General features: G+C 35.3%; 1 protein-coding gene across 5 annotated transcripts in view; it reads right to left on the reverse strand.

Annotated features, from left to right (window-relative positions):
* Nucleotides 1-13970, reverse strand: part of GPC5 (glypican 5) — a 1150604-nt gene that overhangs the window by 247610 nt on the left and 889024 nt on the right. The gene's annotated exons all lie outside the window — the stretch shown is intronic.

The raw sequence follows: 13970 nt of genomic DNA on the forward strand, positions 1-13970 counted from the left end.
AAGTGCACCACTGTAAATCAGCACTTGAAAAAAAAGCCTTAATTTTTTAAACTTTGAAATATGCATTCAAGTATTTGCATTTAAAAGATTGCTCACAAGTTGCTAAAACCTAGTGTAAATGAATACCTTTTCTTCTTACTGCTTTAGAGATGAAATTTTAAATGAGGTAGTAGTTCCTGGAACATACGTTAATTATAAGTCAAAAACAGGAGCCTAAATCTTTCCAGAGCTAATAGCTGTAACATACCTTGTTACCTGTTGTCTCTGATAAATATGCAAAAAAGTAGATGTGGAAAATGTCAAGAGATAAAATCTTATAAAGAATTATACACACAGTTTTCTACTTTTTTCCTTAATTTTATAAGAGACTTGGTCCAGATGAATTATTCTTCAAAATCATGACATTAGTAATTATATAATATTGTAGTTATAGATATGCTGTAATTTATTTCACACTTTGCCTATCTGAAAGCCCTTGTTTGAAAAATTTTTGTCATTATAAATAATGCTAGCATGAAGATCTTTGCTCATAAGCTTTCTTTTAACCTCAGATTCTTCCCTCAAGCTGGACAGCTAGAATGTAATTATAAGATCAAATGATATGCCCTTTCTCATTGGTAGGAATCACCAGATTGCTTTCAGATCTAGAAGATGTGAGGTTTCTCTAAATATTCTGCCCTCTGCAACAAAAAAGTATGCTAACTGATTTTTTAAAAATCATGTTCAAATTTGCTTCCTTCTTAATAGTAGTGGGGTTAACACTGGGTTACTTTATATGGGTACATAATCTTTCATTCATGTATTTATACATCTGTGTATATATCTGGCATTAAGACTATTAACTAAACTTCTCATTGGAATGGTATCTGACATAAAAAGCTGGGGACCACGGTCAAACGATTTTAAAATGCTACATTGTACAATCCCATTTGAAGAGTAATAAAAAACAGTGGTGTGTGAACGACTCAGAGATGATGGGCAGTAAATTAACTTGTTGTTGAACTTTATTTAGTCCAAGGATACTTAAATCCCTCTTAATATTCATCTATTTTTCATACAATACTTATAAATATTCTGGTGAGGTGTCTATGAAAAGCCTACCCTGGAAATTCACTAGAAGTTCCTTGTTGTATTTTTGCAAACGTTTTTTCCACTGCTTGCCTCTTAATTTAATGCACATTTTGTTTAAAATCACCATGATTATCAAGCCTCACTGCACCTGAGTGAGGTCAGTCCTCACACTGTCCTCACACTTGCTGTGTTCACACCACCTCCCTTACCTTGGCTGGCTGGTTCCACCTCTGATTCACAAGCACACGGGAGCGTGGTGTGTTAAGTGTGAAGTTTGTAAAGGCCAAAGCTAGTAGTTTTTGTACAATCATGCTATCAGAAGAAACCAGCATTTGTTTTCAGAATTTCACTCCCACTTTTTCTCAAGGCTTTTGTTGTCCTCTGGGTGAATAGAGCAGTGGTGTGTGTGTGTCTGTGTGTGTGCGTGTGTGTGTGCGTGTGTGCATGCATGTGTAGTTAATAAAGTCAGGATGTCGAGGCGAGGAAGCATGGTTAGACTAAAATTTTCTTCTGCTCTGAATGCTCCTATTTCCTAAAATTGTCCAGCCCTTTACACAGCACTTGGTAAGTTCACCGGACCCGCCAAATTGTCTCCGTGTCTCTCTGAAGTTCTCCCTCGCAGATCTGTAGGCAACGTGCAGACAGAGACAGGCGTGCTCTCTTCTCCCCCTGCCTGCCTGCCCTCTCCACCCCAACACACGCCATGGCCTCCTCTGCTCCCCAGGTTTGTCTGGCTGGAGCAGAAGTGAACCCCTGACTCAGTTCCAGGCAATCCATCAGCCAGTGAGTAAAAATTCAATTTCTTATCTTTAAAATGCCTTCCAAGAAACCTAGAAACCAGAGACAGGCACAGCTGGGAACTTGAGAAAACATAGGAAGATACAGGCCTGAGACCGTATCACGGCAAACCGGAACAGTCTGCGAAGTCAAGCTATCGGCAAAGAAGACCATATGTGACTTGAAGAGAGTGACTGGTGAAGAAAGAACAGAAGGATGCAGAGATGACAAGCATGAGGCCCAGAGCAGGAGTGATGACGAGAGCAGACCTCTAGTTCTTGGTAACTTTCTATTTATTCCCTGAGAACCCCAGAGGCCCAGCTACAGTCCTGACCACAGTAGTCCATGCAAGTTCCCAGACTTATTCAAAAGCAAGCCTTTAAAACTAAACTAATTTCAACTGGTTTCTAATCTTTGCAACGCCGTGAGCTTTGACTTGAACGCTAACAATCTTATTTAACTCTGTGGCCCGAGAATCCAGCACAGAAAGTCAAAGATTGAAGAAATGATTAAATGCACTGTTATCTTCAGAGTTCAATTGAAAAACTATCATGAACTTCTTCCTTAAGTCCCTAGACTTGTGTATTTTTCCCTTTTCTATCCCCTAACAATTATCTTACACTGTTTTTTTTTTTTTTTCATCTTACTATTTTCTGTTTTGTACTGTTCTGGAATCACTTAACATCTTGAATTTACAACCCATTCAAAATTTAATTATAAATTGTGTTTCATATTATCATCTACTTCATATTTGGTTTCCTTTACTACTTGTAAATCCTTTGTGTACAGGGAATACATCGTATTCTTATATTTTCCATGTGTTAAATGCACACTAAAAGCTAATTAAATTCAATGTTTTGTGGCACAAAGAGCCCGGGGAATTTTCTCACCTTATTAAAAGCTTCCCATTTTCTACCCATATAATTTGGTAATGATTCCACCTCCCAATGAAAAACACTACAAAAAATATATGCAGAGTGTTCTGTGTGAAAATTATAGCCCTCGTAGTTATTGTTATGAAATAGAGCACATATGAAAGGAGTGAACGCATGCCATCACCCTCCCTCACCCAACTTTTTAAAATTGAAGTATAGTTGACTTACCATATTATATTAGTTTCAGGCATACCACATAATGATTCAATATTTTATAGATTATACTCCATTTAAAGTTATTATAAAATATTAGCTATATTTCCCTGTGCTGTACGATATATCCTTGTAGCTTATTATTTTATTCATAGGAGTTCATACCTCTTAATTCTCCACCCCTGTCCTGCACCTTCCCACTTCTCTCTCCACTGGTAACCACTAGCTTTTTCTCTCTGTGAGTCCATTTCTATTTTGTTGTATTCATTCATTTATGGGTTATATTCCACACGTAAGTGATAACATAGAAAATTCGTCATTCTCAGACTTCTTTCACTAAGCACAGTACCCTCCAGGTCCATCCATGTTGTATGTAACTGAAGAAAATGAAAACACTAATTTGAAAAGATACACTCACTCAACTTTTTTGTTGTTTTTCTCGTGTGTAAAAATTTATTATTCCAAAGTGAGACCTGAGAAAGGAAGAAAGTGACAAAGGACAAAACTACATTTCAAGGAAGTCTCAATTGTCATTTAGTGTCCAGCACGAAAGTAGTGTTGGAGGAAAAGGGTTTAAAAAAAAAAAAAAATTAACAAAGCTAGTTCAATTTTTCAATTGCAAACCTAATTTGTGGGTAAAGGTTTTACTGATGACACAAACAACTTCAATCTTACATATTCTCCAAACACCATGAAAAAGATACTGATGGCTAAAAAAAAATAAATAAATAAATAAAGAATTAATCCATTAATTCTACTTTGCCCTATCTGGTGGTTTTACCCTTACAAGGCAATGGCTTGAGCACCAGAATATATTTCTTCTGGTGGAAGAGGGCTGATGAGACCTTTTGAAATAAACATCTATCCCCCAGTTACGGCTCTAGGACTGCTGCTTCTGCTGAGCATCTATTAAAGCAAGACTTGGAACTGAGGGGACTGCTGTTTAAGGTTACTATTCAGATACTCGCTCTTATCTAACAAGTGTTTGTAATAATACTCAAAGCCATGGATAGGGACTCGTCTCAGCGTGATAGGCTAGCCTTCTTGCATTTGAGGCATAAAAGTGCAAGTAAATGAAAGGTCTCCTAATAAATAATTGAATTAGTGTAAAGAGATACATTTTGATGAAAATTCTAATGAAGAAAGAATGAGGAAAAAAGGAAAGGATTGAAGGGACATTTGACAGTATTTAAAGATAAAATTACTAGCCATTTTAAACAAATGAACTAATAATGCCTACGGTGTTAGAGCATATAATAAAAAAGGGTGACAGTTAACTTTACAATTTTATATACATTTTCCAGCACATAGATTTTATAGGAAAGTTATCTTTAAATCAAAATTATGTACATTACAATCCTTTCCCCCCCCCCCTTCCCCAAATCCTGTAGTAAAATTTAAAATAAATTCCTAGGATATAATATATATTAGCAAAGAATGAACACACATGAAACTTTTTCTTACAGCGAAGAAAATATCTTTTCTGACTAGTAATAATCATTCTCAAATTTGCCATGAAATGCAAATGTCATGTTGAAAGGGTCATGTTAGTTTTTGCCAAAATAACTTAGTTCTTAAAAGGAAAATGTCAACTTAACAATTGACACTTAGCATCTACCTAAACCCCACACTGTTTTGGCAGCTTATAACTTTGTTATATGTTCTTTCATTTATAAAAGATGTGGTGTTTTAAAAATAAATTGGTTTATTGGGACATAAAGGAAAGTGAAACAAGAATACTAAATAACTACTCTTGAAAATGTGATCATCAGGGACTAACTGGAGGGGTCTGGACCTGAAACCCCCAATGAAAAATAACTGAGTCTTCATATAGTTATACCACTTCCATAATCTTACAAATTCCTGGATAACCCAGATTTAGTGGACATGAAGAGAGGAGAGATTAGATCCCACATTTTTCTGGGATCCTCTGATAGGTGATGAAAGGAACTGGAGCAAACTTGTAACATTCCTATTTGGTGTCACACTTGAAGTTGCTCATTCTTTTGGGGTTTAGTAACCTAGAGTTGGGTACTGTACTCTGACTGTGTTCCATTAATCATTAACCATTTATCTGGCATCATTTTCCTTTTAGTTACATATCCAGATCTCACATCAAATCTTTTTATTTATTGTCATCTCTATTCCTAGGAAATAAGTCCAATGAGAGTAGAGACTTTCTTCTTTTAGATTATCACCAGTGTCTGACGCAGAGTTGGGGCACAATTCATACTGAATGAGTAAATAAATAAATGCATACATGAATGCATGAATTAAGTGTGAATGTTTTACTGAGGCCAAAGGGCTACACAACAGCCCTGTAGATAGGAATTTCCTCTGAAAGACACTGACACTTGCAGCATCATTTTGGGAGATGAGTCAGTTCTGAGGCATTAAATGAAGACTCAGGAAACCTGGCAATCCAAACATACTCTTCTCCTGGGAAGTCAGGGATAAGTGTTCACATAGAGGCTGAAGACATGGATATGGGGGATGAAGCATCTGCCTTTCATTAAAAACAGTCCAAGAATGAGATAAAACAGCAGCTACATAAAAATCTCTAAAATAAGTCTGGGAAGGTGCAAAAACTGGCAGTTAATTTACTGTCACTATGCAACCCAATGTCTCACATTCCATTATATTCAAAGGAAAGTGTCGACCTGATCTTATGTGGGTTGGGGAATGATACACATGCCACTGCCTACCCTGAGGACCACATACTACATGGGAAAGCAGGGTATCCTCCCTACTGTGAACCCAGAGTGCTGGCATCTGCCCTGGTCCCTGGGTATCCTCCCTACTGTGAACCCAGAGTGCCGGCACCTGCCCTGGTCCCTGAGAGGGGAGATCACTGCTGGTAGAAAGGCAGCCTTGGTTGATGACACTGGCAAAGGAATTCGGCAATGGAAAAGGAGCAGAGGAGCCTGGGGAATGGTTCTTGAACTGAAGCAAGGCAGGGCACAGACAGGGGACATTGATTCTGGAAAGATCTGAATGAGAGTGATTATCATATCAGATCTACGCATTCACACATACAAATATATTAAATATATAAAGATATTTTCATTTTCCAGTAGTATAAATACTACTTCATTTTATCCTATAAGACTACTATACTTCATTTTATAGACTAGTGCAAATCCTAAAACTAGTGATTAATTCAGTATCCAAGCATGTATTATTTAGCTCCAAATAGCTCAAACTTCTGTTTCAACATTATCTAAAGTAATTATTTTATCAACTAAGTATGATTCTTTGAAGTTAAGACCAAGCAAGACTGTGGATGATTCACACGAATTTATCATTTGTCAGAGTAGAAAAAAGATATAAGCTTTGGCTTCAGAGAAAGCTGTCAAGTTTCAACATCTAGGATGTGGTATAACCAGAATGAAGAATTCTCTGCCATCATAATGCTAGCCTTGATATTAACAACTATCACTTTCTGTCAGAATGTGCCAAGTATTTAGGTCATTATCATCTCTGCTAAGTAGTTTAAACTTTTGCTACAGAGAAAGGTAACTACTTAAGGATTTAAGCAGGAAGTGATAGGTTCACATACGCTTTCAAAAAGACCTCTTGGGAATCTACATGGAGGTCCCTGGGAAACGTTCAGAGGAAGATTGTCAGTTACATGGATGGTTCATCAATAGTGATAAGGAAGACTTAGGGTCTGAAATAAGAAAGTAATGGGAGAGACACACAAAAATGTGTGGATGTCGAGGGCTTCAGAAAGAACAGCGGAGAGAATTTATTCACATATAAGAAAATGTGTAAATGGTGTGTGCATGGGAAAAAGAAAAAAACATCACTCACATATTTGATTTGAACTATAAATCTTCAACAGCCGAGATAATGCCTTGGGTCTATGAAACACTTTTCCTCCTTGGTAACACTCTAGCCTGCATTTCCTAGGTTTCTGGGTGGTTGCCTAAGGCCACAGGAGTGAATTCTACCTAATATAATTGGATGGAAATAAGTACTCCATTTTCTTACTGTCACTTGGCTGCATCCAGAAAATACAGTACAGAACTGAGGCCTTAGAGGGTGGATGAAAGAACCATTAGTTAGGTTTCTGAATAATTGCAGGGAGCTGGGTTCACCTCTCTATCCTGTCCTCATCCTCATGACCTAAATTAGATTCAAGCGTGAGAAAGGAGTAGCACTTTTTGTGCTGAAGCCTCTACATTTTTACTGTGTGTATCATTACAATTCACTCCTTCTCTCAAGTTGCTAATTGTTCCACTAGTTCTCTAGTGACTGGAGACTGGATATGAGCTCCAGAATAATGCCGTATTTTATTTGTAATGTATTAAAGATTTTCAATGCCTAATATGACTACCTAGTTCTTATACCATAGTATGGGCTTATTTGTTTAGTTCTTTTTGTTGACTTTTTAAAATTAAATCTTACTATTGAAAAATCTTTCCTTTTATCTTTTATGAGGAATGTTTGAACTAGGTGAATCCAACTGAAAACTGATCAGAATTCTGAAGGTTGGTGTGGGCAAAGCAGCTCAACAGCAGGTTACAGGTCTACCAGTTACATTCACAAACTAAATTGTCATCAAGAGACAGTTACTATTCTTTTTTATGTATTTTTATAATTTATTTGATTATATTTGTTGCTAGTTTTTACTGTAGTTCATCCATTTTATATTTATAGAAATATTTACTATAAGATCTAAAGTAATATGCCAAGGTGTCTATTTTTCTGTGTATGTGATGTTTGAGTTCATTTGTTTGCTGTAGACAATTTGCAATTAATCTTAACTTGAAGGCTGTTATATTTCATAGATCAAAACTTCTTTAAGATCTGTTCTAATTGTTATACTGATTCCTTGCAAATTATTCATTTTTAAGACCCCTTGAACTGGTAATTTTAAACTACTGGACACAAAGGCAAAATTTCAACTATTTATAAAACATCCCAACCTGCATGACACATCTTTTCAATTAACAATACATTATTTTGAACTCTTGTTCTCTTACCAAGTATTCTAAAAAGCAGGTTTTGTTTGCTCTTAAGTTTCTTATTTTAAAGAACATGCAAAGATAATTGGCAGGAAAAAATGTGCATCATTTTTCCAATGTAAAAAGGATTAACCATGGTACAGTAACAATTCAGTACTCCCCATGTTAACCTAAAATTAACTTCATTATGTTTTCACAGTTCCTATCATGCAAAAGAAACAAGGTCTAAGCTTCACAATCACTAACAAGTACATATACTTTTCAAAAACATCATCTAACCCTGTTTCATATGTTTTATAAAATAAGAGTATCCTATTAAGTAGAATTATTTTAATCACATATTTGAATTAACACTAAAAAAGAGCTCAGTCTTTAAACTGTGTCTGCCTAAAGAACACTTAATCCATAGATCAGCTTATTAAATTAAAAATTCATGTTACCATCCAAAAAGTTCCTTTGCTTAGAATACAGATTAATCATTTACAGAAGATGGTGGGTTAATGTAGTATTTTTGTTGTATCACTTTATCAAGAAATATGGTATTTAATAAGTCCTTTAAATTTTGATGGGTTCCAAAATGCCTATTTAATTCCAAAACTTACCATTTAGAGACAGAGATACTAGTGATTAATACAGATTTCATTCCACAGTAAAAAAGAAAAATCTGTAATTGAAATTCTGTATTGACTAACATAAAAATGTACTCAGCACAGGATTCTACAAGCTTCCCTTCATAAAGGAACAATATATGCTAGGCCAAAGTTTGATTCCAATGAACAATGACTTGCATCAGTCAATAGGAGATGGTTAGCCAAAAGTCTGTCTTCCAAAGTTTATAAAAATGTGACCAAATGCTAATAATTCTTAGAAAAATTAAATCATCTTCAATATTAAGAATAGGTGGCAGATTTAGTATAGCATTCCCAACTGAAATGTACAAGGTTTCATTGTTTTTGCAGATCAAAATTGCACTACTGACCACAGAACCTACCTTTACTGGACATCATTTTAGATTTTGACTGTCTAATGGTTAACATTCTTGGAATACATGGAAATTTCAAGTTAACTCAGTCCTTTTCTAAGTTTCAAATTAGAGTGGCAATGAATAAGAACTCAATTTTTATGCTCCAAATTGTTATTGAATGAAATGATACTGAAAATAGCAGTGGTCAACTACCTTCCAGTAGTTTAGGCATTTCCATTCCTTGCCTTGGCTGATGACACCCCATGTTATCTGGCACCTGCTCACCAATATGGGTTTTCTCATGTTCCCCACTGTACACATCTTTCACTCACATTGGATTTATTTCTTTATATGGCCCCTATCTGTTTATCATTTTCTTACATCTTTGCATGTTTATTCCTCCACATTTCTGCAGTCTCAGACTGCAGAACAGTCATAATAGATGCACCGAAAAAGGAATTTGTTGAATGAAGGAACAGATGAATGGATATTATATACCTACCAGGGGACATAATGTCAAAGGAGGTATCCTGTGTTTTTTACAGTAACACTTGAAAGCAGGAGATACCTGAGATGTGTTTATAAAGAAGAGGGCAGTGGGAAGCAATTTGGAGATTCTGGGAAGGGCAATGATAATTGACAGAGCACAGAGGTAGTAAGGAGGCATTTGACGACTGGCACAGGAAAGAAGAGTATATGTTTCTTCATAGGACTAGGAAAGAGGTAGACAAGGAAATTTCCTCAAAGATGAGTATATGGTTGGCAATATTGTGATCAGAGCAAAATCCCAGCAGGAGAAGCTGGTGCCAGAGGTGATCTCCCTCCACGCTTCCCTCACCCCCTATTGGGGACCTAAGAGTCTGGCCTTAGAGAGGGATCAAGAAGAGGGAACATCAAAGGACTGTTTTCTCTGATGGAACACTGCTCTTATCTCTTGGAGCAGTTCCTTTGGAGATTTAATATGCTGGCTAGAATCTGTTATGATTCCAACCAGGTAGACACATTACGCTCAGCTTTCTCTGTTTATATGTATGCTATATTTTCCTCTTTTCATACACTTATTACTGTCATCCAAAGTGCTTTTGAGGCTTTCTTTTTAATCCTGATTATTACTCTTAACATATTTTTCAACCTATTTACTTCTATTTAATTTGATACTCCTAGTTGCTGCCTTCCATTAAATGGGTTCTTCAAATGAGGCAATCCGTATGCTCACTTGACTCGTTGAAAACGTGACATTTTTCTTTGAATCCACTGTTTACGATTCAGAGTTTTATGAAGAGTAACATATCTCCACTGTCTAGTTTCTACTGGAAAAAAATGCTGGTAATAGAATTTGCCAACAATTAGCAAATGATAGGCCTGACAGAAGTTATCCACTGTGTGACAGTTGAAGAAAATAGATGAGAGATTGAGTCTGTGAAGAAGTAATCACAGTAATGCACCATCAGATGGGGTGACCTTGCAGTCATAACTGCCTGGACAACAATTTGCATTTAAAGATGGCACAGAACTGAATAAATAAACTAGTTTCTCTTAGTTGACAAGGCCCACTATACCTTCTTTTATTTTTCAATACACTTAGAAACCCAGCACAGGTCATTACCTGCAATGAAGAATGGATTTAAAAGGTTTACAATGTTACTCATCCCTGTATTTGTTCTTTGCTTAAATTTTTTTTTAATTTTCATTTTTTATTGAAGTATAGTTGATTTACAATGCTGTGTTAGTTTCTGATGTACAGCAAAGTGATTTGGTTTTATATACACATATATATGTATGTTTTATATGTATTTATATCCCCAAACTCCTAATTTATCCCTCTCCCACTCCCTTTTCCCCTTTGGTAAGTGTAAGTTTGTTTTCTGTGCCTGTGAGTATGTTTTTGTTTGTAAATAAGTTCATTTGTATCCTATTTTAGATTCTACATATAAGTGATATTATATATTTGTCTTTCTCTTTATGACTTTGCTTACTATAATAATCTCTACATCTATCCATGTTGCTACAAATGGCATTATTTCATTCTTTTTATAGCTGAGTAGTATTCCATTGTATACACACACACACACATCTTTATCCATTCATATGTTAGTGGACATTTAGGTTGCTTCCATGTCTTGGCTACTGTAAATAGTGCTGCTATGAACATTGGGGTGCATGTATCTTTTTGAATTATTTTTTTTTCTGGATATATGCCCAGGAGTGGGATTGCTGAACTCATATGGTAACTCTATTTTTAGTTTTAAAGGAACCTCCATACTGTTTTCCACAGTGGCTGTACCAATTTACACTCTCTCCAGTAATGCTGGAAGGTACCCTCTTCTCCACATCCTGTCCAACATTCATTATTTGTAGACTTTTTTATTATGGTCATTCTGACTGGTGTGAGGTGATACCTCATTGACAGGACTAAAACAAATAATCCTCAAATTTATACAGAATCATCAAAGACCCAGAATTGCCAAAGCAATCCTCAGGAAAAAGAACAAAGCTGGTGGCATAACCCTCCCACACTTCAGACAATACTACAGAGCTATAGTAATCAAAACAGCATGGCAGTGGAACAAAAACAGACACGTGGATCAATGGAACACAATACAGAGCCCAGAAATAAACCCACACACCTACAGTCAATTTATATTCAACAAAGGAGGCAAGAATATACAATGGAGAAAAAGACAGTCTCTTCAACAAGTGGTGTTGGGAAAGCGGGACAGCCCGGTGTAATCAATAAAGTTAGAACGCTTCCTCACATGCCACATAAAAATAAACTCAAAATGGCTTAAAGATTCACATATAAGACATGACACCTGAAAACTTCTAGTAGAGAACATAAGCAAAACATTCTCTGACATAAATCGTAGCAACATTTTCTTAGGTCAGTTTCCCAAGGCAATGGAGATAAAAGCAAAACTACATGGGAGCTAATCAAGCTTATATGCTTTTGCAGAGCAAAGGAAACCATAAACAAAACCAAAAGACAACCTATGGACAGGGAGGAAATATTTTCAAACAGTGCAACTGACAAGGGCTTAATTTCCAAAATATATAAACAGCTCATACAACTCAACAACAACAAACAACGCAGTCAAAAAACTGACAGAAGACCTAAATAGACATTTCTCCAAAGAAGATGTACAGATGGTGAATAGACTAATGAAAATTTGCTCAACTTTGCTAATCATCAGAGAAATGCAAAAACCACAATAAGCTATCACTTGTATTTGTGCATATGTTGAGATAACCTCTGCTCCATACCTGCTTCTGGACCTTGTATTAAGCTCACAAAACTTCATATTTAAAAATGACATGTCCATCATTGATGTCTATATAGGAACTGTGGCTAAGTAGCCGAAAGCAAATAAAATTTGCAGCAACAACTACTTTAGCTTTCGAATGATAGCTTTGTCAACCTATAATAATAAATCACTTCCCTTCTCGTCACTTTTCCAACAGGCTCTTAACTGAAGGAGTTTGAAGGGAGTTGGCCTCACTACAGATCTAGAAGAGGTAGATGGAAGTCTAACTGGACTTTAGAAAAATAAATGACAAATGTTATTCTTTTGATTCTACATAAATGTGTGAGATATGTATAAATACATATATTTATTATATTCCACTGTTAAAGTGATGAATGTTTTATCATTAGAATTGTTAAAAACAAACTACTGGGATATGGTTTCATCTTGTGAAATTCTGAACAAGTTCTAGAATCATCTAATGGTATTTTTTTTCTACAGAAATTACATTTATTGTTTTAATAAATTAACTACTATTTATTAAGTAATTAAGAAGCTACTGTTTATTAAGTAATAAAAAGCCATACGTAGGTCATCACACTCAATTTCTCAAAACCTATCAGAAAGATATTACTGACATTTCACAGACGTGGAAACTAATGCTTATGAAGATGAGGTAAGTGGTTCAAGTGTGAACAGCAAGTTAGCCTTAGAAAGTCAAGTTAGTCTTGAATCCAATCTGATTGACTCCAATAGTTATTATTTTAATTACAATGCTACATTGATATTAGCATTATTAAGTATCCTATGTTTCCATTAATATTTACACTCTTTACAAGGTTGTAACAATTAAACAGTTTTAAGTGGCACAATTGGCATATGAAAGTCTCGTGCCCCAAGATGGTACAATGCTATCCTTTTGCTTGGATCTCCAAATTTTGCTTAAAAAGAGCTGGTACTTCCAACAAATATACACTTCCTTGTTTGTATGTTATATGAACTATTTGACTGCAGTCACACCTTATAGGCACTTTAAAACTTAGACAAAAAGTAGAAAATTATAGTGAATAGTATGGAGATGAAATACATAACTTTAAAACTTTTTATTTCATTTGGCACCATACATTTTTGTAATTTTGAGAAAAAATATTCTTAATTACTTGTAAATGTTGGTTCATTTTTAACAGAGTATAATGATTTGGAAGTCTGGTTCTAAGTTTAGTGTATTTTGTTAATTAGTTTTAATAACTATCGTAACTGAAAGAGATGGCTTACAGAAATACTAATTCAAGTAAAAGGATCAAACTGTAGTCTATGATACAGAAGCTTCTGTTGAAATATGGCTAGTTAATTTTCACCTTCCTTGATGTTAATTTTTCTACAAACGAATCATTTAAAATTTACTGTCGTACTTATTTGAAAGACCTAGAAATGTTTGGTTCTCAAATAGTTTAGAAAACTTTGCCCCCATATATTTGAACCAGGGAGATTAATTTTTCGCCTTGACAAAAGGAAATCGGTTCTAGTTACAAAATCAAATACTAGAATACTAATGGAAATTTTTCTAAATTCTTTCTACTAAGCTAGAGTTACACACTAAAAGGAGATTTGGGTCCAGTATTACTCAAATGGCACCTTTGCTATAAAGGAACAGATGAAGTGTGCTTATATTCTGACATGTTAAGCTAGGTGGCATATCCCATAATTGGTATCACAGAAAATGGCAGCTTATTTGAAACATTTGTCATTTTCTTTAAATTGCTATCTTTTACTTTATCAAATATAGAGTTCTTTGCCAGAAGGCAACAAGGGAATATTTGGGTACAAAAGATTTTCTTGAAAACTGAGTTTTATTACA

This window comes from Camelus ferus, chromosome 14, assembly GCF_009834535.1.
Source record: "Camelus ferus isolate YT-003-E chromosome 14, BCGSAC_Cfer_1.0, whole genome shotgun sequence".
Taxonomy (NCBI): domain Eukaryota; kingdom Metazoa; phylum Chordata; class Mammalia; order Artiodactyla; family Camelidae; genus Camelus; species Camelus ferus.